Source organism: Castor canadensis, chromosome 12 (genome assembly GCF_047511655.1).
Source record: "Castor canadensis chromosome 12, mCasCan1.hap1v2, whole genome shotgun sequence".
In the NCBI taxonomy this organism is placed as follows: Eukaryota; Metazoa; Chordata; class Mammalia; order Rodentia; family Castoridae; genus Castor; species Castor canadensis.
This window is the reverse complement of record NC_133397.1, coordinates 49,637,545-49,663,217: the sequence shown is the minus strand read 5'-3', so window position 1 is coordinate 49,663,217 and position 25,673 is coordinate 49,637,545.

Below are 25,673 nucleotides of genomic sequence, written 5' to 3'. Positions count from 1 at the left end.
TGCCTGTAATTTGATGAGCAATAAAGATTTATTTTCACCAAAGAAAACAAGTTATGAAATGTGCTGCCTCAATCTACATTCTTTTTAGAAATTTTCGTTATCTTAATGTCTAATTACAATGGAAAACTGTTCAGATTTCTCCTAAACAGAGCTTCACGGAAGGCAAGGAAGCTTTCAATGCCCAGAAAAAAGCTATTAAAATATTCTTCAAAGATGAATCCATACTTAATCATGTTTTGATTTCAAATTGTTTTCTTGTGCAGTTTTAACAAGAAAGTTTGTTGGGAATGAAAATCCCACGCTCACACACACACATGCGCATCAACAGTAGTATTTTTATTTCAAAATAAATGGATGTAAGTAAAATAAAAATTAGACATGCAGCGTTCACATTTCCCCACCCAGAGAATACCATAGATAACACTTCAGTACCTAACCAGAGCTATGCTGGCAAATGCCTCTGCTGACTCCCAGAACCAGTTCATGTTTTCAGCAACATCACATTGGTAGTAGATTGATTACCAAGTGACTGATTGTCATAATGGGAGGATTTGCCCCAGGGTTACCTCCAGATAATATAAATCAAAGCTCTTTCTTTTTCCCTTGAGAGCATATTAGCTAGCACCTTATTGTAAATATTCTTCTACAGCTTTCTCTGCACACACATGTGCGTACAAATTGATATCTTGCTATATGTCCTGTCATGAAACCTGCTGCTCTTTCATTAAAATCCACCATTCCATTAAAGTTTTTCATCTCATCAACCACATTCAAATTTTTAATTAACATAAAATATCTTTTAATACTTTAAAAAAATTTTAATGTGCTTGTTTTATGCCTTGATCTTGACATCAGAGTGAGTTTTAGTTATTTTTTTATCTGACAACGTAGAACTAGTGATTGCACGCACACGTTAGTTTCTACAATGGTGACTGTACTTCAGTACATATCACAGGAACCCACATGGCACACTATGCATGACAGCACTGCCACAGACTCTGAGCTCAGCTGCAGGTATTTCTCTGCCAAACAGGCTACAACTGGTTTCAAAAGTCTCTTAGAAACAAGTATAGAATAGTGGGAATAAAAACCTTTTAAGAGTACCAAGAGTAATGAGGTTTGTCAAGGTTTTGTTATGTTTATCATGGATACATTTTAGGAATTAATTTACCAGAAAGCTTGATTGATTTGACCAGTCATTTTAACCTATGATTTAATTATTAAATACAATGTGAAAATTCCTAAAAAAAACCACAGCTAACAAATTATGGAGCCTGGTTCCTTTTGATAACCAAACAACCTGTGTGATCTTTAAAGTAGCAAGAAAATGCTGATGGGAAAAATTCCATGATTTCAAAATGATGATAAATAAGATTTTGACACAAAGTCACTGTTTCCAAATGCAGCAGAGTAAGAAATGAGAACTTTTGAGATGTAATATCATTGATGAATACTTTCTTGATCTAACAACCACATACAGTTTTTCACTACTCCAAAAGGTTTTGGGAATGATTTTAAAATACCAGGCACTAGAGCATTTGTTTAGCCTAGCACAACCGATTTGCCCTCGTGTTCTCTTCCTGGCCTGTTGGACAACTGGTACATGATACATTATGTTCTTTTTGTATCACAGGTGGTGCAGGGGAGTGTTTAATATATAATGAACTTGAAGCTAGATTGGGGCTCTGCCACTTGCTAACCTTGTGACTTTAAGTTTCCTCTTTCTCTTTTTATGCATAAAATGGGAATGACAAATAGCATTGCTGATTGATTGCTGAATGCACATTTGTCGCTTTCTAGTGTCTTTGCTATATCTTACAACCAGTATCAGTTTATTTATCAGCTTTCTTAGTGGTGATCTTATAATCGATATTAGAATGGGTTCTAAGATCAAATAAGTAAATGTAGAGCTATAGATTTTGTAGATTGATGACATTATTTTGCATAAATAAATAAGTCTAGAAAGTGGTAAACAATTAGCATTAACTATGGTTAGTATTGAAAAAGGTTCCATGAGGAAAATGTTTTTTAATATTTACTATCCTCCTTTGTGTTGCAGAGTGAACAATTTTAATGAAGTAAGGACTTTCTCTGTGGATTTTTGAAAATTGAAAAGAAAGGGTCAACAAGGACAAAACAAAGCCTTGGAATATCCCTGTAGGCATTTCTACAATATCTCTAAGGAAATCAGACTGTAATTAGTGCTGCTAAGGAAGATTTAAAATTCTGAATTGGGCACTACTAATGAAGGTGATTACTGAATGTAGCTATATGGTACTTAGACTAAGCATTTACTATGACATATGATTTTTAAGTTTCAATAATGACGATAATATAAACTCTTTGGGGCTATAAATTTAAGTGGTTATTAGCTTTAATACCACAATTAATGATAATTACTCCATCTTTTATAAAGACTATGCCGAGAATATGCATATTGGTGAATTTCTGTTAAAATATTCAATTTCAAGAAACACATGAGAAGGTACATAGGAAGTTAATTGAGACCGTTTCCTAGATCTTAAATGAACGCTAATTTGCTTTATAATTATAAAAAGTTTATCTTAACTCATTTAGATACTTTTATGTTTATATCTTAAAACAAAAATTGTTTTTACTTGTTCCACAGGTCTTATAAATGTGTTAGGGGCAAATCTACATGTACTTTGTAATTAAATACTGTAGAATGTTTATGGGGTTGACTCTTTATTATTTTATGACAATTTGTGTTAGAGAGTATTACGCACCTCCTTCTCATTTTGTGAAGAAGGACTGGGGTCCAGAATATGCTCATATCATGGGGGTGAGTAGGGAAATATCGTGGTAACTGTTCCACAGTACAGTGCCTTGGCAACTAATACTTGGGTAAGTTTTCTGTGGTATGTGATATATTTATAATCCCAGCTTTTGAGGAAGTGGAGACAGGAAGATTGTGAGTTCAAAACCAGTCCAGGCAAAGCTAGTGTGATCCTGTCTCAAAAACAAAACACATACAAAAGTGCTGAGGGTGTGGTCAAATGATATAGTACTTGCCTAATATGATCCTGAAATCCAATCAAGCAGTTAATTTAACTGAGAAAAAAGTGCAATCTTGTTCGTGCCTTGGAATCATGTTACACAAAGTAGAAAAAAAATTGGATCCACTTATAATAAGTTGATTTGTTTCAAGTTCTGGGCAATTCCTGGACATGTCTTCTCTTACGAGATATATGTGAAATACAAGTTTACCAAATGATTTTGGTGCTAAAATAACATCATTTAAAATGATAAATAATTACATTTGTAGATCATAAACAGTTCAAATTAATCTATTGGCCAACCACCTAGTAACAATGAGTTTTATGGAGCAGATTCAAAGTTAGTGAGGAAAAAAGCTGTCAAATGAATAGCGATTCAATCTATGACCGTCCAGAAATTCCTGGATTCACTCATTCTCCTGAGCGGTTCCTGGAGTGTCCCAGCTAATGTACTTAATTCACTCACCAGGAAACATCACTGAAAATGGAAAACCACATGTAATTTCATATCTTTGTGCTAATTTATAAAGTCAGTGACCCTCTATCAAAGTTAAGAAACAAGGAAATATATCAGAGGCCAAATGTATGAAAGATAAATTAAAAAAAAAAAACCTTTGTAATTTCTTTCTTACATACATATCTAAGTGAATGGAACAAAAACAAAAACAGAAGGAAATCTTTCTTTCCTTTTTTTAGCCAGAAATACTACTTGAACAAGGAATCATCACATTACAGTTCGTGCTTATATTTCTATTACTATAAGCTGCTATTTCCCAGATATTTTTATTTTATTAATTTGGAATAATGTCTCAAGGATGTTTTAAAAACACAGTTGAAAAGCACATCTGGTGCAGTTTTTGCATCACACATGAAGTAATAAAGGAAGTAAGATCAAATTCCCTTCACAGAGCCACAATGATTCTCAGCATAGAGGTGGAACAGGTACTTGGTTTTTCTGGATTCAAGTTCACTGCTGATCTGGCCATGTGATTTTGCCATTGGATACAAATTAAAACTTCTTTCTTTGACTATATCCTCATTCAGTTATATAACCTAAACAATAATATTAGAAGTGACACAGAGAAATATTTTGCAAACCAAGACCAGTAAAAAGTTGTGCCAATAAATTTGATGCTGGTCTTTTATTACATAATTTAACCATACTGAATCCCAGATTTCTTCCTCAGACTGAAAGAGATTATTTTTAAGATCCCTATTAAAGGAAAAAGTTTCAGGATTCATATCATCTTCTGAGGTCTGCTGAAAGAGGTCAAGTTGCTTTTGGATGTGGCCTTAGAGTTCCTTTTCTATTTCTATGCCTCTGGCAAGCCAACTTTAGACATTCCTGAGAGTCACTTAGACAAAGAATAAAGACACCTACAATGTTCTGTGAAACTGTATAATTATGTAATAGTGCCACTGAATAAATTTCAACTGTGAGAGCAAAAACACTTCAGATTTAGATAACTATATTAATATAAATACCACACTGAAAAATACTTAACTAGAATTATAAACAAATAATCATATTTAGTTCAATAAAAATCATAGCATTTATAGACACATTAAAATCCTTGAATATCAGATGTAAAAATATGGTTTTTTTAGCCATTTGGACTTCTTCCTTTGAAAAAGCTCTGTTCAATTCATTTTCTCATTTGTTCAATTGGGTCATTAATTTTGGTGGAGTTTAGTTTTTTGAGTTTCCTGTATACCCAAGTTATCAAACTCTTGTCAGATGTTTAGCTAACAAGGATTTTCTCCCATTCTATAAGCACCCTTTTCAGTTAAAGACCATTTCTTTTGTTGTGCAGAAGCTTTTTAATTTTTGTGTCTTATTTGTCAATTCTTTCTCTTAGTTGCTGAACCATTTGAGTTCTATTTAGGAAAACAGGAATGTTTTCTGCAACATTTTTCCCAGTAGCTAAACTATGGAAATAGCCAAAAGAAACTACTACTAATGAATAGATTAAGAAAATGTGGTCTTTATATACAATGTAATTTTATTCAGTCACAAAGAAGAGTAAAATTTTGTCATTTGCAATTAAATTGATGGATAACATCATTGTTAGTGAAGTTATCCAGGTTCAGAAAGCCAAAAGCAGTATGTTTTCTCTCATATGTGAAATATAGACCTAACACAAATACAGAAATATTATAAAGAAACAGGTCACACTAAGGGGAAGTCACATATGAGAGGAGGAGGGTAAAAGAAGAAAGTTAAGAAAGTAAATATGGTTGATGTACTCTTTATACAAGAATGAACATATAATTTAAAAACCTGTTGAATCCACCATAAGAAGGGGACTAAGGTAGAAAGAAGAAAAATAGAGGAGATGAACCAATGCAGGTTGCAATACATATATACATGGAAATATCACAGGGAAATTCCCTATATAGCTATAGTAAACAAACAAAAATGTCTTTTTTTTTCATTTACAAAATCAGAGAACAAGAGGGCAGAACATGTCCTGCCTGAGCGGTTGGTACCTGTGGGAGGTGGGGAAAGGGTGTGTGAAGGGGAAAAGGACACGGGAGGGTGAACATAGTGCAAGTACTGTGAGCACATGTATGTAAATGGAAAAATATTACCTGTTCAAACTACTACAGAAATGGGGGAAGGAGACAATAAAGGAGAATAATAGAGGGGAGTGAACTCAACTATGATATACTTGATATATTGTAAGAACTTTTGTAAATGCCACAATGTACCTCCACCAATAATAAGTTTAAAAAATGTAAAAGATGTTTAATGAATTTGTGTCAAACCATTGAAAAAATATAGACCATGTAAATTTTGTTTCCATGAAATTCTACATTGTCCATAGTATCAATATTAACTTTTCATATTTATATTTCTTACAGTATTTAACAATCTTTACAAAATCAAGAGAGTCTTTATATAGTGAACACATTTTATGAGACAACACTCTTTCTTTGGGAGTCTGTGGTATTTAGAAGTTTATTGCAGATGTCAATTTATCACTGGGTCACACACATGTAAACTCTAGTTTAGTGAAATACCCTTCATCCACCAGTTGTTGTTATCACACAGAAATCTAGGGTAGAGTGTGTTGGAGATATGTAAGTCAAATCAAAATCTCTTGCTAATACAGCAAACATCTCTGCAAAAGTAACTGAATGAAAAAAAAATAAGAAAACCAATTTTATGACTGAATAAGCATTAAACCAGGCTGTGATGTCTACATCACAGATAACCCACTAAAAAGATACCAAAGGCAGAAAGAAATCTTACTGCTTTAGTCGTAACTTTCTTAAGATAAACAATACCTGTTCATCAAGTACAAAGGGTTGACACCATTATTTTTTACATGTAGTTCATCCTAAATTCATCTGGTAATTAGGGTAGCAACCTATTTTTGCCAGTTGTCTTCATCCAAAGAATCCAAAGGAAGGATTATTTTATTATATCTGTAAAAGGAGATAGGTTTGCCAGGTATCAGCAGAAATTAGGATACCACTTGCAAAGAACTAGATTCTGCATCCTTATGAAAAATATTCCTGGGTTGTAAAACTGACAAGAGGCTCATTTAGTTTTTCAAAATACTTGAAGATATCTCAAAGGGATGGAGAAAGGATAGATCTATTCAATTACATTTTATTAAGCAAGTGCTCTAAGAAATAGGATGAGGTTGTCACTGGTGTCAGGCTGCAACTTTGGAACCCAATGAGTTCTTGGTCTTGCCAAAGAAAAAATTCAGGGGACAACATACAGAAGAGATCCAGCAGGGTTTATTACAAGCAAGCAAAAGCAAAGGAAAGAGCACTTCAGACAAAATTGAGGGTGGGCAGCTCAACCAAGCAGTCACGTGACCTAAACTCTCACAGTGTTAGGGGTTTTATTACTGGTGCAGATTCATGTAATGGTGTAGGTTATTATGACAAAGGAAGGATTTCCCTGAAAAGAGCTGACTAGGAAGGAGATTTCCTTACAAATTCTATTCAGAATGGAGATGGAAATTTGTAAGACAGCATATACATAAATCCAAAACCTCAATTATATGATAATGGGATCTTTGCCAGACCTGCAGACTAACAGTATTACTAAAGAAATGGATCAAAAAGTCACAGAGCAGGACATTCACAGAACTAAGAGTGACAGAATGTATCGGACAGGGATAAAAGTAGGCTGAAAAGGCTAGAAAGACAATTGCAGTGTATTACCTGTCTTCTGTGGTTTTCTGACTCTGGTGGGTTGCTGCTGCCATGCCTTACCCTACCACCTTACCAAAGACCCTCTCAAAGGAAGAATTCCTTTCACTTTTTCACCTGGGAGAGTTAAAATTATTTTTTCTTAGTTTTAATTTGTATTTGTCCTCAAAAGAGTGATTGACTATTGTAGGCATGTCTTTTATAAAGCTGTTCATGTATTTGATTGAATTGAAATTTCTTGACCTTTTTTTTTCTTTCTCCTTTTATTTTACCATTTTTACATTTACTTACATGTGTATACATTGTTTGTGCCACCCTGCTTTCAGCTCGAACCTGTTCTGCCCTCTTGTTCTCCAATTTTGTTGAAGAGAAAACATAGGAGATAATAAGAAAGACATATCATTTTTTCTAGTTTGAGATAAAGATAGCTATACAGAGAGATTCCTAGCATTGCTTGTATGTACTTGTGAATTGGTTCATCTCTACCAGACCTCTTCATTACTTTCTGGTCCCCTTCCCATGATGACCTTTGCCAGTTTAAGATTACTTTATTCACTCCTCTACAGGGAGCACATCAACCACACTCAACTTTTAGGTTTCCTTTCCTTTCTCCCTTTCTCCTGTGTGTGTTCTCACCTTAGTGTGTGACCCATATCCAATAATACTACTGCATTTGTTTTGGGACTATAATCCACATATGAGGGAGAATATGCGATTTTTGGCCTTCTGAGCCTGGCTAAAAAGATGATGTTCTCCAGTTCCATACATTTACTTGAGAATGACAAAATTTCATTCTTCTTCATGGCTGAGTAAAATTCCACTGTGTATAAATACCACATTTTCTTGATCTATTCATCAGTTGTGGGGCATCTTGGCTTTTACCATAGTTTGGCTATTGTAAATAGTGCTACAATAAACATGGATGTGCAGTTGCTTTTGTAATAACTTGAGCCACATTCCTTTGGGTATATCCCTAGGAATGGTATTGCTGGAGCATGTGGCAGATCTGTGTTTAGTTTTTTTTAAGGAGCCTCCATATTGTTCTCTAAAGTGGTTGTACTAACTTACATTCCTACCCACAGTGTATGAGTGTTCTTTTTTCCCCACATCCTCTCCAGCATTTGATGTTGGTAGTGTTCTTAATGATAGCCATTCTAACAAGGGTGAAGTAGAATCTTAATGTGGTTTTGATTTTCATTTCCTTTTTGGTCAGGGATGGTGAGTATTTTTTCATGTGCTTTCTAGCCATTTGGATTTCTTCCTTAGAAAACTTGAGTTTAGTTCAGTTGCCCACTTCTTTATTGATTCATTGATTTTGAGTGAGTTTAGTTTTTTGAGCTCCCTATATATTCTGGTTATCAGTCCTTTGTCTGATTTATAGCTAGCAACTAAAAGAAAGGATGGTCAAATGGGACTATGTGAAATTAAAAAGCTTCTGCACAACAAAAGAAATGGTCTCTAAATTGAAGAGACCACCCACAGAGTGGGAGAAAAGTTCTTGACCTTAATCTAAAAATGCTTGTGCTTTTAAATGTTTCACTTGTCACCTATATTTAACTTTGTAGACTACTTCCTTTCCCCCACTTTTTGAGGGAGTTTTGTGTCTCTGTGTATATATGAAAGATTTAGAATCTACATCTATCTCCCCATAACACAGCAGGACCCCAATATTAATCACCAAGTATAAGAAATTATCCAATGTTTACAGTGACCTTCACTGATAGACTTTATAAAACAAATAAATCAATAAATACAACTACTGGTAAATTATTAAGCTCTAATACCATAAGGGAATTTCCTATTAAAGTCAACATATTTTTAAATTATGAGACTGATTTTCTTTTATGGGTGAACATGGCCAGAAGAGAATTTCAAAGTATTTTTGTGTCTTTTTTAAAAATTACTTTGAACACTAATGTTAAAATTGGAATAAGAGTCAAAGAATCCTGATTGAAGTCAAAGAAATGTATCTCTTTTTTCTTTCACAATTGAGATTTTATTTTGTTGAGGATCAGCACACAGACATTTCAATTTGTACACAATTTTTCATACACATACTGAAAACCTAAAGCCACGTTTTGTTTCTTTTTTAAGCAGTTATTCCAGTGACATGCCAGATTCAAACTTGCAGGCATATTTTCCTTGAAGACATCACATACCAGCATCTTCAAATGCTGGTCCTCTGCTACTTAACTTCCACTGATTCACAATTTTATATCACATACAGCACATATTCAAGTTTTCCATCTTTCACAGCACATTAACAAAGTAGGAAAACTGAACTACGAGGACCAAATGTTACAGAGCGCATACAATTCTGATGTCAAAGATCAAGAAGTGGTTTTATTTAGGAAACAGTTCTATTAGAAAACAACACGGGACCAGAGTTTAAAATATTCAAAACACATTAAATGAATGACTGTGGCCCAAACTGCTATTTAGTATGCTTCATATTGTAGGGTATAAAACTATTCCCTACCTATGGAATGTTAAGCCAGCACTCTGGACAGCCAAAGCCTCCACAATTCAATATCCCACTATTTTCTGATTGTACCAAAAAAATAAACCAGTGAATGATTTCACTTCTTTAAAAAATGGGATGAGTGGGACTTGGCCCAAGGCACAGCCAGGGAAGAGCCCAAGAGGAGGTCACCAGCTAAGACTGAGCCTATGAAGGTGGAGACAAAGCTCCAAATGCCAACAGGGAAGGCTAAATCTTCAGAGAAGAAAGTGCAAGCAAAAGGAAGAAAGAGAGGAAAGGGAAAAGAAGCTGAAGCGGCTAACCAAGAAACTAAAGATTTACCTGCAGAAAATGGAGAAAATAAAAATTAGGAGCGTACGGCCTCTGATGAAGCAGAAGCCACTTCTTACTAATCATGCACAGCATCTCACCAGCACTCTCTGTCTCCCTTCTGGTACAATCCAGAGGAATATTTTTATCAACTATTTTGAAAATGCAATTTTTCTTTACTAGCTCTAGAAATATTTTGAAAATAAATATATCTTTATGTGAATTTATTTATTAAATATTGAACACTTATTTATTTATTAAAAATGAAATGCAATTGTATATTAAGCAAGGAAATAAGTATAGTGTAAGTAATAATTCTAAGCCTATAATAGTATTTATGGGAGAAAAAAGAATATTTAATCCTATTTAAATACACTAGGCTATAGGTCGCATTTGAAAAAGCATGAATATGATGCCATTCATGGGAAGGGAGGATTTGGAGGAAAGAAAACAACTAGGAAATTGAAGGGCAGAGGGGAGAGAAAAGGAGAAACAGTCACTTACCACCACCACCTTTAACACCACCACCACCACTACTACTGTAATTTTTATATTTTATGGTGAAAGAATGCATAATTTAATATGTTAGCCATTTGACTATGAGCAAATGAAGCAAAACAACTGGAGTTCTAGCTATGTTTTGTGTTGCTATTGAGTAGATAGGGAGGAGTTGTAAGCTTTCTCTCTGTGAGAGAAAAAAAACTAAAAGAATTTGAAAGATTAGGTTGTTTTTATTATTTGTGTAGACACAATTCATCCATATATAAATATAAATTATACATTCTTATTCATATTGAAGCTAACATTTAAATTCTAGAAATTCTAAGTTATAAGAAAATATCAAGTGAGATTCTATTTAACTCTGATTTTGGTAGTTCAAATACTTTGCAACTTTCAAAATATTGTTGAACTAATTTCACTATGATCTAGAAATACTTTGCACTCAAGTAAAAAAATAGATTAAAGCTGTGTCTCATTAATTAGGAAAATATCACCTAGTTTCTGTTTTGATGAAGTAGCACAAATCAGTTCTCAGAGTATTGAGTTTGAAATTTCATCCTAAGAGCTTCAAAGAAGTCATCCTTAAAGTGAATCTATAGCTGCACCTAAGGTCACTTCCTCAAAAACTCTGGGTGTTGAATGTGTTGAGTTCATTAGACAATTAAAATGGAGACTTATTTTTATTTCTATTTGCCTAGCATTATGGGATATGTAGGAGTAGGAGCCTAATAGATCTAAGGTGTTTGAGGATAAAAGCTATATTAGAACAGTAGGAGACTCTGGAGTTGGAATTAATGAAATTCATTGTAGAAACTTAACATTTTACCCAACTGTACATTTGTGTGTGCTCACATATGTGTGTGTATGTATGTGTATGTGTGTGTGAGACAGAGAGAGAAAGAAAGGAAGAAAGAAAAAAGAAAGAAGAAAGGAAGGAAGGAAGGAAGAAGAAAAAGAGAGAGAGTTAGAGAATCTATTGAATTATGTCAGATGGGAAGTTTTTATAGGGAACTGTGTCTTGTTTACTGTTATTTCATACGAATTTTACAAAATGCCTGAAACATAATAGATACTCAGCTAATAATACTTGAAAATTTAATTGTTAATCAATTGTACTTGGACAAATTTATGGCAAACATGTTCTCAAAGAGCTGTGGAACAGACTTAAAAATTCTGTTTATTTCTTCATTTCTACAGTTAATTATATAAAACTCAGTTAATATTGGTATACTCTATCAGTTTGTATTTCATTTAATGATGGGGAGAGTTTGAATAAATCAAGTCTAATCCTGGCTTAGCCACCACTGATTTTTCCAGTTAGTGGAAGAATCAAGCACAATGATTCATTGCACATGCTTTACTTCTGTGCATTCTGTGCTCAGATATCTTTGTTTTTATCCATATCTCTGACAATGTTAGAGGGCTTTTAGCATCAAACTGCCCTGAACTCAATTCTATTAGTTGTCAATTAGTCAACTAACCTATACATTCATTGTCCATTCTTTTGATTTATAAGTAGTACTCCATTCATTCTTCAGGCATTCCACAATTCATTTGTCCATTCACCTATTAATGGAAAATTGGCCATCATCATTTTTTTCTATTATGCACAAAGTTGCTATGAACATTCACATACTGGCGTTTTGTGGGTACACATAGTATTTTATTTCTTCTGTGTACATTGTTGTTGGTGGAATGACTGTCTTGCATGCTATATATTATTAATTTTAGGAATGTGTTCCAAAGCCACTATTTCAATGTTAATTTTTCTTAGTCTCTAGAAATACATAAAAGTTATCATTGCTGAACATCTTTGCTAACACTTGATATTGTCTGACTTGATATTCAGAGTCTTTTTAAATTTTAGCCAGTCTAGCAGGTATTCAGTGGTATATCATTTTTCTTTTATCATTTTTACATTTACTTACATGTGTATACATTGTGTCACCTAGCTCCTCCTCCTGCCCTCCTCTCATACATGAAATTTTCATAACATTCTTTTCAAGTGCACAGAAACATTTACAAAAGTTAATGAAGTTGGAGTATTTAAATAGAAATTATTGTTTTGTATCTACTAATGCTCTCTTTACCAAGATCTATCTAGTTTGGAATCTAAACCAAATTTATTGTGTTTACTGTTTGCATGAAATATATTTTTCTATTACATTTTTAACTTTTGTGTATATATATTTCCTTTACTTGTATTTTAATTTTTAAATTTGAAAAATTAGGCTTATAGAAAAGTTGCAAAGCACATAATAAGTTCTTGTATACTCTACTCAGTTTCTCCTAATGAAATATTTTGTATAGGCATAACAAATAATAAAACCAACACATTAATGTTATTACACTATTATTAATTATACTGCATTTTTATTCAGATTTCAGTAGCCTTTCCATGAGTACTTCTCCGTGTTCCAGGATCAAGTATAAAATTTATATTTCATTTATTCGTCATGTTTCCTTAGTGTCCTCCAATCTGTGGCAATTCCTAAATCTTCATCTTCCTTGACCATCAGAGTTTGGAATAACACTGATCAGTTATCTTGTAGGCTATCCATTAGTTTGGGTTCATCTAATGTTTTCTCATGATTACAATGCAGTTATGCATATTTAAGTAGAAGATTGATGAAGAGCTGTGTGCTTCTCAACGCTTCATATCAGGAATTACAGAGCATGAGCACTCATGTTGACATTGAGCACTCATTTTAAAGACTGTTTTCGTTTCCCTAACTGTAAAGTTATTGTATTCCTCTTTGTCATCAATAAGTATTTAAGGGACAAACATGGAGACCACACAAATATTTTGTATTTCCTCTAATTTCCCCCACTAATTTTTTGCATTCAGGCTAGAATCTTGTACGTAGTGCCTGAAAATAAGAAAATGTTCAAAAATGAATTTTTTTACTATGCTCTTGATTTATCTTAAAAATCAACCACCTCTCCAAAATTACCTAATTTCCTTCAGTAAATGATGGCTTTCATTCTCTTTACAGTTTTATTCTCTTGTTTATGGATCAAAAGTTTCTAATTTAGTAAAATCCCAGTCATTAATAATTTTCTTTTAATCTGTAGTATTTTAATTTTTTAAAATAAATCATTCACTTCATCAACAAGTTATAATAATCTTAAAACATACATGTTTGCATTATAGCTTTCAAATAAATAAAGCAAAAATTGAAAGAATTGTAAGGAAAATGGAAAGGTGTATAACAATGGTAAAATCAACACAACTGTTCAGAGAATAAAGAACAAATACTAGGAATGCTGCAGACTTAAACAATGGACTTAGCAAATGTGGCATAATTGGCATATATGGGGAACTAGACTCACAAACAATGAATGCACATCCTTTCGAAACATGCAAAATTTAAAAACTTATTATACAACGACCATAAAGCAAGTTTAACCAATTAGAAATGGTTGGAATTATATGGTTTCCAACTATAGTTCAATCAAATATAAAATTCATAATGAAAAAGTTTATAAAGTAAGTTATATCAAAATAAAGATTTTCCAGTTATCAAAATATACATGAAACTAGCTAGGGATGTCTCAGTGGTAGGGTACTTGTTTCACACGTGTGAAACAAGTGTTCAGTGCCCAGTCTACCAAAACAAATACCCATTAAAAACCAAGCCACAGAATAGGAAGAGACATTTGAGCATTTGAATATATCACTAACAAAAGACATAGCCAAAATGATAGTGACTTTAATAAATCAACATGAAATAGATACTGTCATTGAAAAGGGTAATTGAACAGCTACTTCACAAGATCCTCTCATTTAGAAAAGACATATATAAAAAGTGGCCAATCTCCTTAAAAAAATCTCTTCATCAGTTTTTACCCTTGCATTGCCCTCTGCCTTTTAGTTTTGTTTGTTTGGTTTAGTTTAGTGGGGTTTTTTGTTGTCATTGTTTATTTATGTTAATGGCAAATTCCCCAGTCAATATTACCATGATAAATAAAATATTCTGGGTATACTAACATTCTTATACATGTATCACTTTTAGTACATTTGTTTTGATTCAATTAACAGAGTGATGTATTACAGTCTTCTAAAATACTCTATATTATGGATAGTCCAAAATTATTATTAATCTCTTCCAAGAAATATGTAATTGTTCCTTAGTATTTTCCCCTTTAATGTGATATTTAAACAAATTTAACTAATAAATTTTTCTATTAGAAGCATAGTTTTTGAAACTAGAACTTCATGTTGCTCTATGTGATACAATACTCTTATGTTATATATGTTAAATATTCCTGATTCGTTAATTCTGTCCATCATGTGCCTCCAAAGCCTAGCAGCAATGTCCTTCTTTCAAGTATTCATACATTTATTCATTTGTTCACTTAACAAGTGTTTATTGTCCAACTTCAGTCTTCCAGGCTCCACATTTCTGGAAAAAAAACCACATTTCTGAAGCTAAAATGGTAAACAGCATCATGTTTACCATTACAACATTTTGCTTTATAATTTGTGAGTTTAGTCTTCAGTTGAACTATTAAAAACTTCTGCATTATTTTATAGAATCATTTGGTTTATCTCAGAATGAGAAAGTCAAATACAGAAAAACAAAGCTTCTTTCTTAGTGCAAATAATAATGACACCCTGTTAAGTAAAAAATAAATAATAATTATAATATTTATTTCCTGAGGGTTTCTTTTCTGTTCTTATTTAAAATAATTCCTACTTACCTCCTTACTCTTATATCATTCAACAAATACTTGGTAGAATCTCCTTTAAGTTGTCAGACATTCTTATAGGAGTAACTGATAATTTTACATTATTATATTCAGTATACAAAGGTTTGTAATAAAAGGTAAAAAGTATGTGATTGGTTTTAAAAAGGAAATTCTAAGTAGAGTCAAATACCAAATTTTGGATAGTGGTTGGGTAGCCACCAGTTATTTAACTGCTTACTATCTTGGGTGTTAAATAGTTCTCTAGAAAACAAGCTGTGACAAAAAGGTACATAAAAGGGATTTGATTTTTATTTGATATACATGGAGAGGAACTTTTCTTTGCAAACGTTTATCAAAAATATGAATGAAAGAAAAATACCTGTGTTTCTACAGATAGTGTTTTTGTACTTTGTACACAAATATGGTTATCCATTAAAATACATAGAAAGGTAATTTTTATATTCAAGGATGTTCCCTTATTTTCAGCTTTATGACAAATTTATGAATTTAAACTTGTTTTTGAATATGAACAGATATGAAAGAATTTATAAAATAAATTGGTTTTATATCATCAATGTTCTAACAACTTGTTAGAAAATAATAATAGAGCTGCCATTTTTGTTTATTTCCTGCATGTGTTTGTTTTTGTTATTACAGAAAGTCTGTGGTAGTACAAGCAGCCCTAAATTTCCAAAAATGCTGCTTATTTGTTAATGGTCATTTCAAACTATAAACTACACACATACACACACATTTCTATATAAAATCTCACCACCCAATGGTGTGGATTTTCAGAGCAGATGGAAATTATTTCTTCTGAAAATGTGATTACAACCAGAAAACATAAGAACTTTGTAGAGTATAATTTTATTACAATTATATTTTCAATTCTAATTTAGATACTAAGAGTGCAAGCCATTTCCATCCTTATATACTAGCTATGAAAATCATTCACTCACCTCCTGAGCCAAAGGGACCAGTTTTCAAAGTCAGGACCAAGATTGTTAGTCTTAGGAAAGGGAGAAATAGAGAAAGAATTATTAGAGAAGTAATAGTGAAAAACAACTCAATAAATTAATGTTACTTTATGCTTGCTCTCTCAGAATTGCAAAATGTAAAATGAAAAATAAATTTAGAGTTCATAACCTAAGCTAGCCCTGTCATTGTACAGAAGCTGAAATTTGGTGTTAGTGTCAGATTTCCCTAAGCCCCACGTGGGCTTGATGAAAGAAAGACTGAAAATCTGCTCTCTTTAGACTCCTTTTTTTTTTTTTATCAGAATGCTTGTTCTTTGAATTAAATGAAGCAAATTGTTTCAGTGACTTCAATAGGGTAATAATACAAATATTAACAAACATCGTTTTACTTCTAAATTTAAAAATAATCCTCACACTTAAGTTTTAGTAGTGTAATTGGCTCCTGTATAGCAGCGGTACCATGCATTTAATTCATCAGTAACTGTTAATTTTAATGTATTTGTCTAATATACTGTAATTTATGATATACTTCATGCACATTACCTCAGTCATCCCTAATAGTGTTCAAGGAATATTAGGAGATGTAAAAAAGTCAAGAGAATTCTTCTAAACCCACACAGAAACTATAGGCCGCAAACCTAGGAATTTTCTTCTAGACTGCTGTCAGATTATGTTAGTTCAGGCTTAAGATGTGGCAGGCAGTGGCGATTTTCTTTTCTTACTTTAAATTAATGAGTTAAGTTTTACAGAGTCAAAAGTTCTCCTGACATCTTGTCAAGAATGGACTCACTATTATGCCTTGTGATAGGGAACATGGATGTACACCACAGACTCTTCTCTTTGAAAATTATCTTTCACTATTTCAAGGTACTAGATGTAGATAAAACATTAAAGAATAATAAAAATTCAAAGAGTAATTCAATAAGTCAGCACAATATGCAACATCAAAAAATCATATGTAAGTTCGTTAATCTGAATGCCATGTCTGAATGACTTTGGAGGTCATAATTGCTTATGGTTAGAAGAAGAAGGGAAGGTATGGTACATATAAGTTGATGCCAATCTCTGTGGAGATACAGTGCACTAGATGTTTACAGTTCAATGAATATATGTTGGTCTACTCAACAAGGAACCAATTTCTACAGGGCTCTAATTCAAGGAGCACTTTTTAATGTATTCCCATTAATATGTGGAATCTAATTGCTGAGAAAAATCCTCTAGAAGATATCTCCCTTACAATTGCACTTTTAAGAAAAAAATAATTTACAGAGGTGGGAAGGTACACAAGTTTATTTTAATAAACTATTATATTGATATATAACATGTATGCAGGAATGTCTATAAATCATAAGTTTAGTGAATATAATTTTGACAAAGTGGAAACACCTATGTAACCCACACCTAAGTCAAAATCAAACCTTATAAGTGGCATCAAAACTTCTGAAGCATCTTCTAGTTCTTAACAAAGAAAATCACTCCTGAGGTTTCCCAGCTTCTGAACATCAAGCAATTAAATGATATAATATGCTCTCCAGATTGTATTTCTTAGAATACTACCTGTAGAAATAGGTTCATATTTCATTGCTGGAGTGTTCAATGTATTGCTATGACACATTTTTGTCTTTGCTACTATTATGGGTGCTACAAAAAGTTTTTGTAAACATTTTTACATGTTTTTCAATAAATTCATGAACATATATTTTTGTTGGGCATATTTCCAAGGATGAAAATGAAGAGTCATAAAATAAATTATGTTCAGCTTTATTATACACTGCAAAATAAATTTCAAAAGTGATGGCATTTATTTACATATCTTCAATCAGTGTATGAGAGCATCAATTTTCCATTTTCTTTTCATAACTTCATATTGTTATTCTTTTGCATTTTAATATTCTGGTGGTTGTATAGAATTATCTATTTGGGTTATAATTCATATTTCAATGATAGATTATGAAGTTGAGTATCTTTTCATATCATTATTGGCCATTTGGATTTTTAAAAGTTCCTATTAAGTATTTTGCAATCCTCTAACTTGGACTTATGCATTTATTTGTAATAATTAATTTTTGTATTATTTATATCTATATTGTAATTTTTAGCTTTAAAATTTATAAATATATAACTTTATTCTTTGCCTTATTTAATGATCTTTGCTTAAATTTAACCTAGTCAGACTTATGTTTGCCACTTTTCTTTCTTCTTTTTCTTGTTTCTTTTCCCTTTTTCTTCTTGGCTTTCATTTACCTGATACTGTTATTCTGAAGTTTTAGCCTTTCTGAATCCTTTAAGTGTGCCCCTTTTATAAAACAGAGAGCAAAAAAAAAAAAACAAAAAGGAGGGGGGTGAGGTAAGTATAGGTATGTGTTTTCTAAGATGGATTTGTTTGGTGTTTGCTCAAATTAGAACAGGTTTTGTATCATGCTATACTTATGATTTGTCTTCTATTTGGTCTACTGTATTTGAATTGGAGTTTTTGTTCTTCGGGTTTCTGTTTGTACCTGTGATGATTTATTTTGTTCTAGTGGACATGTAAAACTGCTAACAGTTTTACATAATTTCCCCAGTCTCCCTCTGTTTTACCTAGGATTTTACTAATGGTATATCTGCATAAAATCATCCTCATTCTTTCTATTTGTATCACTTTTATGATAATCAACAATGCAATCCTACTTTGCCTTTTACTTTCTTTTCTCTTTTCACTTTTTAAATTGTATTTCCAGATTGTCAGAGCACATGGCATGTGTACGTTATTCCACTTTTATACCCAATTTTTACCCTTTTATATCTGCTCTGTATGGATCACTTTGTCTGATTTTCCCCATTTACCTTTGGGGTTACTGAAATTTAATGTTAACAAGATTATTTTGTAAAGGTTGATTAGTAAGAAATTATTTATTATTAAATATTTAAAACATATTTTTCGCAGATTTTCTTTAAAGGAAAGTTTTGTCTGACATAAAAAAAGAACAGTTGAGCAATATTTTCAAATACTCTTAGAGTTGGTAATTACATAATTTTGTACGCAGCCACAAGATAATAACGTGATGTGTAATTTGAATGGAAATAATGGTTTAAAAAGTGAATAAAATAATTGCTATGAAATAGGGCAAGAAATAAAAAAATGAAATGAGGAACTGGTGACAGCAACAAGAAATTATGGGAAGGATGGTAGAGCTATAAATGAAATATGCAGATAATTTTTGTATTTCTATTTAAATATGAAGGTGCCATATATTAACATTCTAAATGATCTGATTATGAGACAAGGTTATCAGTGTGAACATTGGAAAGCCTACATTTAAAAGCAAATTAATCCTAATTCATAACTTCACAAAATGGTAAAAATATCACATTTAATTACCATAGAAAGATGGAAAAAATGCCCTTTAAGACAAAAAGTATTTGTAGAGGTACGTAATATCTGTCCATCAGTTTAGCAGGAGAGCAAACTATTCTGAATTTACATGTCTCTATATGACTTCAATATGAAAAAATAATGATAACTAGAAGAAATATAAGAGCTAATGATTATATTGGTGTGTTGATCAGCTTTTCACCACAATAATTCACTATAATGAAATACCTAAGATGATTAACTTAAAAAGTGAGAAGGTTCATTTTTGGCTTATGGTTTTTGGAAATTCTAGTTTGAGATCAGGCAGAACCACTCATTCTGGGCTCTAGGGGAGCCTGAGATGACAGTAGCAGAGAGCATGTTATGGGGAAAATAACTCACTTCGTGAGCCTGAAAGCAAAAGAATAGTGAAAGAAATCAGGGTCCCACAATTCAAGAGGAGGGCATGACCCCAAAAACCTAAGCACTTTCCACATTCTCACCTTTCAAAAGTTCCACTGGCTCCCAATAGCATCACCTTGGCAACCAAGCCTTTAATACATGGATGCTCAGAGGATACACAACATCCAAACTATGGCAAGTGGGAAATATTAGCACAATTCTCAGAATTGATAGAAAAGATAAAAGCGTCAAGGAAAAAATTTTTGAGTAACCTTGATATTATATAGAATACTACCTGTATGAACTTTAGACTATGTATCATTATTTCACACTCACACAGAGAAATTACAAAGATTGGTTATATGCTGCATAGTAATAAAACAACATCAATACCTTTCAACGTTTTGAATTCATGCACAATATGTTTTCTGACCTTGTGGAAATTGAACTAGAAATCAATAAGATCAACAAATATCAAAAAGTACACCAATGCTTGAAATTAGCAGAGGGGCCTTCTAGGAATTAAAGGTCATGGTGTTTCCTGAATAAGCATGCATTAAGTCAATTCTGTGAAAAATAGAAGGAGTAGAAGAGGGCAAGAAGAGAGAAAACCAGACCTATGTCTCTCACCAAAAGTTGCAACATGGTAACAAATATAACCTAAGATGAATGATAATTGTTGCTCCTTAAAATGTTTCTATCTCTGATTTTTTTTATTCATATGTGCATACAATGTTTGGGGCATTTCTCCTGATTTTATTCTTTTATTTCTTTGTCTCCTCCTTCACCTTTGGCTGGCAAGATAACATTTTCTGTGAGTTCATTGCTTGAGAGTACTCCTTCAAGCCAGGGACTCTGACTAAGTGACTCTGGGATAATCTCTGTCTTCATCAAGGCAGCTAGCTGTGGCTACGAGCAGTGTTATCTTACCTCATGTTATATTTTTCATGTGACATCAATACTCACTATGTGGCAGATATCACATTAGGACCTTTTATCTCCGCTGAGATTTTGTCAATGGGAGCCTCAGCTTACAGGTCTCTTCTGTGTTGGATGCTCCCTCTCACAAACCAGTTATAACATCTCTCAGTGGCTAAACCCCACAGTCACTGTTTCCAGACATTTTATCTGTTTCCTCCCAGTAAATTGCCTTTTTGTAGAAAATTTCTCCCCAATGACTAAGAGTAGTTCCCTGAGTGGAAGCCACATCTAACGCATTAGAGACAAGCTCCTGATTCTTCTTATTATGGTAAATAAAAGTTTCTTTCATCCTGTCTCTCTTCTTTGCCACATCTTTACCTTTAGACTTTTTTAGGTGTGTGTCAGGTATATTCACTATAGTCCCAAACTCTGGGGACAAGCTGTTGAACTTTTCAGATGGTTTTCTGAAATTCCTTTCACTTGTCTTGGTTGAAGAGAGTAGAAATGAGCCAGCTCTCTGATAACTCTCTTTGTGTAAATACTCTCTATCCTTTTCTGAACCACCTCCATGGCCCCCTAGTACTAATATACTACTAATATTTTATTTTTCTGGGTAATACACAAGCGTATCTCCAACACTATTGAACATTGGATAACTATTATCACTATAAAGAAGGAAACTAGTTATTTGTTATTCTTCTTGCCTCTGAATTGGTTAGAAATTTTAAAATATACATAGGTAGATGACATAAGGATCATTTAAAGGGCATGCTGTAGCTTGAAAGCGAGTCCCCCAAAGGTCTGTGTTTTAAAAGCTTAGTCCCCAGTGTGGCACTATTGAGAGGTACTAGAACTCTTAGAAGGTGGTGCCTTGTGGAAAGTTCTTAGGTCAGTGCAGATTTGCCTTCAAAAGAGATTGTGGACCCTGTATCTGTCAGTCTATTTCCTGGTTTGTGATAAAAGTATTCTCTACTACATACTCTCACTATATTGTGCCACCTTTGCTAGAGATACAAATCAATGGGGCCAACTCTTCTAGAACCTTCAGAACTATGATCCAAAATAAACCATTGTACTTTATATGTTCGTTTCCTTATACATTTCATTTAATAGTGCAAAACTGACTAATACAGAAAATTGTTACCAAGGAGTATGGCATTTGACTTTAACTACACCTGAAGATGTGGAGGAGCCCTTGGAATTTGGTTATAAGAAGAGTATGGAGGAGGAAGATGAGAAAGCCTAGAATGTTCTAGGTGGAGCTTGACCAGTATCATGATGAATCTTGATTGTCATCTTGACAGGTCCAAGAAATGCCTACATTAGTAAAGCATATACCTCTGGGTGTGTCTCTGAGGGTGTTTTGACATACAATTAGATGATGATGGTTCTGACCTAATGAATAGCTTAAGTGATGGATTCAAAAGTTGAATAGATTTGGGAGGTTGTGGCATATAAGAATTGGGACTTTGTTTGAGGATATAGATCACTAGGTGCAGTTTTAGGATTATGTCATGCCATGGTGTCTTCCTATTATAGCTCTGCTCTGCTTCCTGTCTGCCTTGAGGTGAAGAAGTTCTTCTATCACCTGCTCCTGCCACCATGATATTCTATACAAGTGCATGGGTCCAAGAAACCATGGACTGAATATTTGAAAACAAAAGCCCAAATAAATTATTCCTCCCTTAAGTTGTTCTCTCAGGTATTTTGTTCACACTATTAAAAGGTAATTAAAAAACTGGTCAAAATGTAGATAATAAAGGCCATGATGGTAAAGTTTCAACTGTAAGTATGTACTCTATTTTTGAATTGCACTAGAGGGCTTCTTTCCTACACCATGGCTAAGAAATTTGGTGCATTTAGTTCATGTTCAGATACTTTGAGAGAGGGCAAACTTAAAATGCATGAACTAATTGATCTTTTGGAGATTTCTTTTTTCTTTGTGTTTTTAATACTGGGAATTGAACTCAGGACCTCACACATGCTAGGTATGTGCTCTACCTAGTCCTGTGGTTTTTATTTTATTTTTGAGACAGAATTTCATTACCTTTTATAGACTGGCATAAAACTTGCCCAATTCTTCTTCATCTGACTCCTGAGTAGTTGGTATAACAGGTGCCACCATCCCTGGCTTGCTGGAGGAGATTTCAAAGCAGGAAAGAAATTAGAATTTAGAATTCTTCACAGTGAAAATTAGGAGCAAAAAGCAGCAGAGCAGAAAGATTTGGAAAATTTGCAAACATGATCAGGAAAGAAGCTCTTTAAGGGTGCAGCCAAAGAGGGTGTGGTTGCTTAAGAGGACAATACCAACAAAAAGAAGCCAAGTGCTTTGCATTTGGGCAGTAGGAAAGATGTCTTAAAGGCATTTTAGCAATCTACAAGGACTCAGAAAGGGGAAAATTTATTTAAATGACTTTTCAAGGCAAAATCATTTTGAAAAAGATTTCCAGGTTGCCCAGTTAACCAGGACTATTTTAGGATTCGTTTCTCCATGTTCATCTGCAGTTTATGCCAATGGCCAAGCTTTGTGTTTTTCTATGATGTTGGTTTTGCAGGTGTGTAGAATGTAAGAATTATGAGATCATGGTGGCTGCTATCTAGATTTCAAGAAAGCCTGGGAGTCCAGATGGTGTGCTATGGGTTGGAGTCTCTGGCTAGCTTTACCTAATGCTTTATGTGCAGTAAAGGTGTGAGAGTGAAACCTCAATGGAGCCCCAAGGAAGATGGCATGCCACCAAAATGAGGTGCCCCTGAGTAAAGCTGCAGGCAGCATGCAAAATCAACTTAAGAGTGTAGCCATGTGGGCTGCAATCATCAAACTATGAGAGTGGGGCTCCCACAAGTCCTTAGGAGGACACATCTTTTCACAGTGTACAAAATGCCACACATACAGCTTTAACATTTAATGTTTTAAAGCTTTGCATTTTCATTGAAAAATTGAGCCTACCATTCTACCAACAGGTATATGCTGATTTAGACATATAATCTTTGATCTATAGAAAACTAAATGTGGATATAAACCAGAAAACCAAAATCTCAAAATTCTAAATAGTACAATATGTATAAGTGGACAAAAAGAAATGCCAAGATTCTAAATTGTTTTTTTGTTTTTTGGTGGGAATGGGGTGTGAACTCAAGGCTTCACACTTGCAAAGAAGGTACTCTACTGTTGAACATTACCTCTAATCCTTTTCTTCTGATTATTTGTGGGATGGGATCTTGCAAACTATTTGCCTGGGCTGGCCTCAAACTTTGATCCTCCCTATCTAAGCCTCTCAAGTAGCTAGGATTACAGGTGTGAGCCAATGGCACCCAGCTCCAAGAGTCTAAATTGTTAAGCTGATTTTCACCTTGATCTATTCACCATTATCAGAGAAAATAGCAGGTTAAACAGAAAGAAAAAAATAAAGTTACATTAAGATAACAATTTGATAAGAATTATTGAGCAAAAGAAAAAATATATAATGGATTCCTTATGAAGAAAATGCCCAAAATCACTAGAATTTAAAAAAAAATCAGAACAACAGAAACTAAATTCACAGCATAGAAAATGCTCTCTTCCACCTACAAATTATCCATCAGAACAAAGGTGGATTGAGATGGGCACTTCATTCACTGCTTAAAGATGTGTAAATTGCTTTAAATCTGAATAGCAATTTGACAATCAAGGTCTTGGGAAATGCTTCATTACCTCATCACTGGTAATTTTACATCCAACCTGAGCAAATGATTCTGACAAAAACCTTATGTATACAGGCAATGCTGTGAAGTTATTTACAATACTGAAAACATGATGCCCAACAAGAACAAAATGCTTAATTAAATTGCTATACTCACATTATAAATGATAATAACCATTGAAAATCATGCTTGTGCAGAGGTAGTATAATATGAAAAAGTACTTATGAGATTAATAATAACATACTAAACTATACAAAACTACGATTACCAATTATGAGCAAATATCTCCCCTAACTCCTGGCAGAACCAATATAGAACCTCCCTAAAGAAAGATATTTTCACTTCAGATCCATTGGCAATCCCAGCAAAATTACAAAATGTAGGCGCTATCAAGAAAAATATCCAAGGAATTTCAGATATAATCACTTTCACATATAAAATCTAAAATTTATCTTTGAAGAAATAACTGAGGAAAAAAATGATCAACAAAGAAAAAAAAATCAGTCATTAAAATTATAAGAAAAGTTAAAAAACTTAAACATAGATCTGCCATATGATCCAGCAATCCCTCTCCTAGAGATATACCCAAAATAATACAACTCAAGTTACTCCAGAGGCACCTGCACGCCCATGTTTATTGAAGCACTATTCACAATAGCCAAGTTATGGAAACAGCCAAGATGCCCCACTACTGATGAATGAATTAAGAAAATGTGATATTTATGCACAGTGGAGTTTTACTCAGCCATGAAGAATGAAATCTTATCATTCGCAAGTAAATGCATAGAACTGGAGAACATCATCCTGAGTGAGGTTAGACCAAAAATCATATGTTCTCCCTCATATGTGGACTTAAGATCTAGGGCAAAGGCAGCAATGTTGTTGGACTTTGGTCACACGCTAAGGGGAGAACACATACAGGAAGTATGGGGATAGGTAGGAAACCCAAAACTTGAAAGTGTCTGATGTCCCCACTGCAGAGGAACTAATACAGTAACCTTAAAATGACAGAAGGCAGCCAGTATGTAGTGAAGAGGTCAAGTAGAGATGAATCAATTCAAGTTGTAATACATTTGTGCAAGGAAGCAATACTAGGAATCTCTCTGTATAGCTATCCTTATTTCAACTAGCAAAAACTCTATGTCTTTCTTATTATTGTTTATGTCTTCTCATCAAAAAAATTG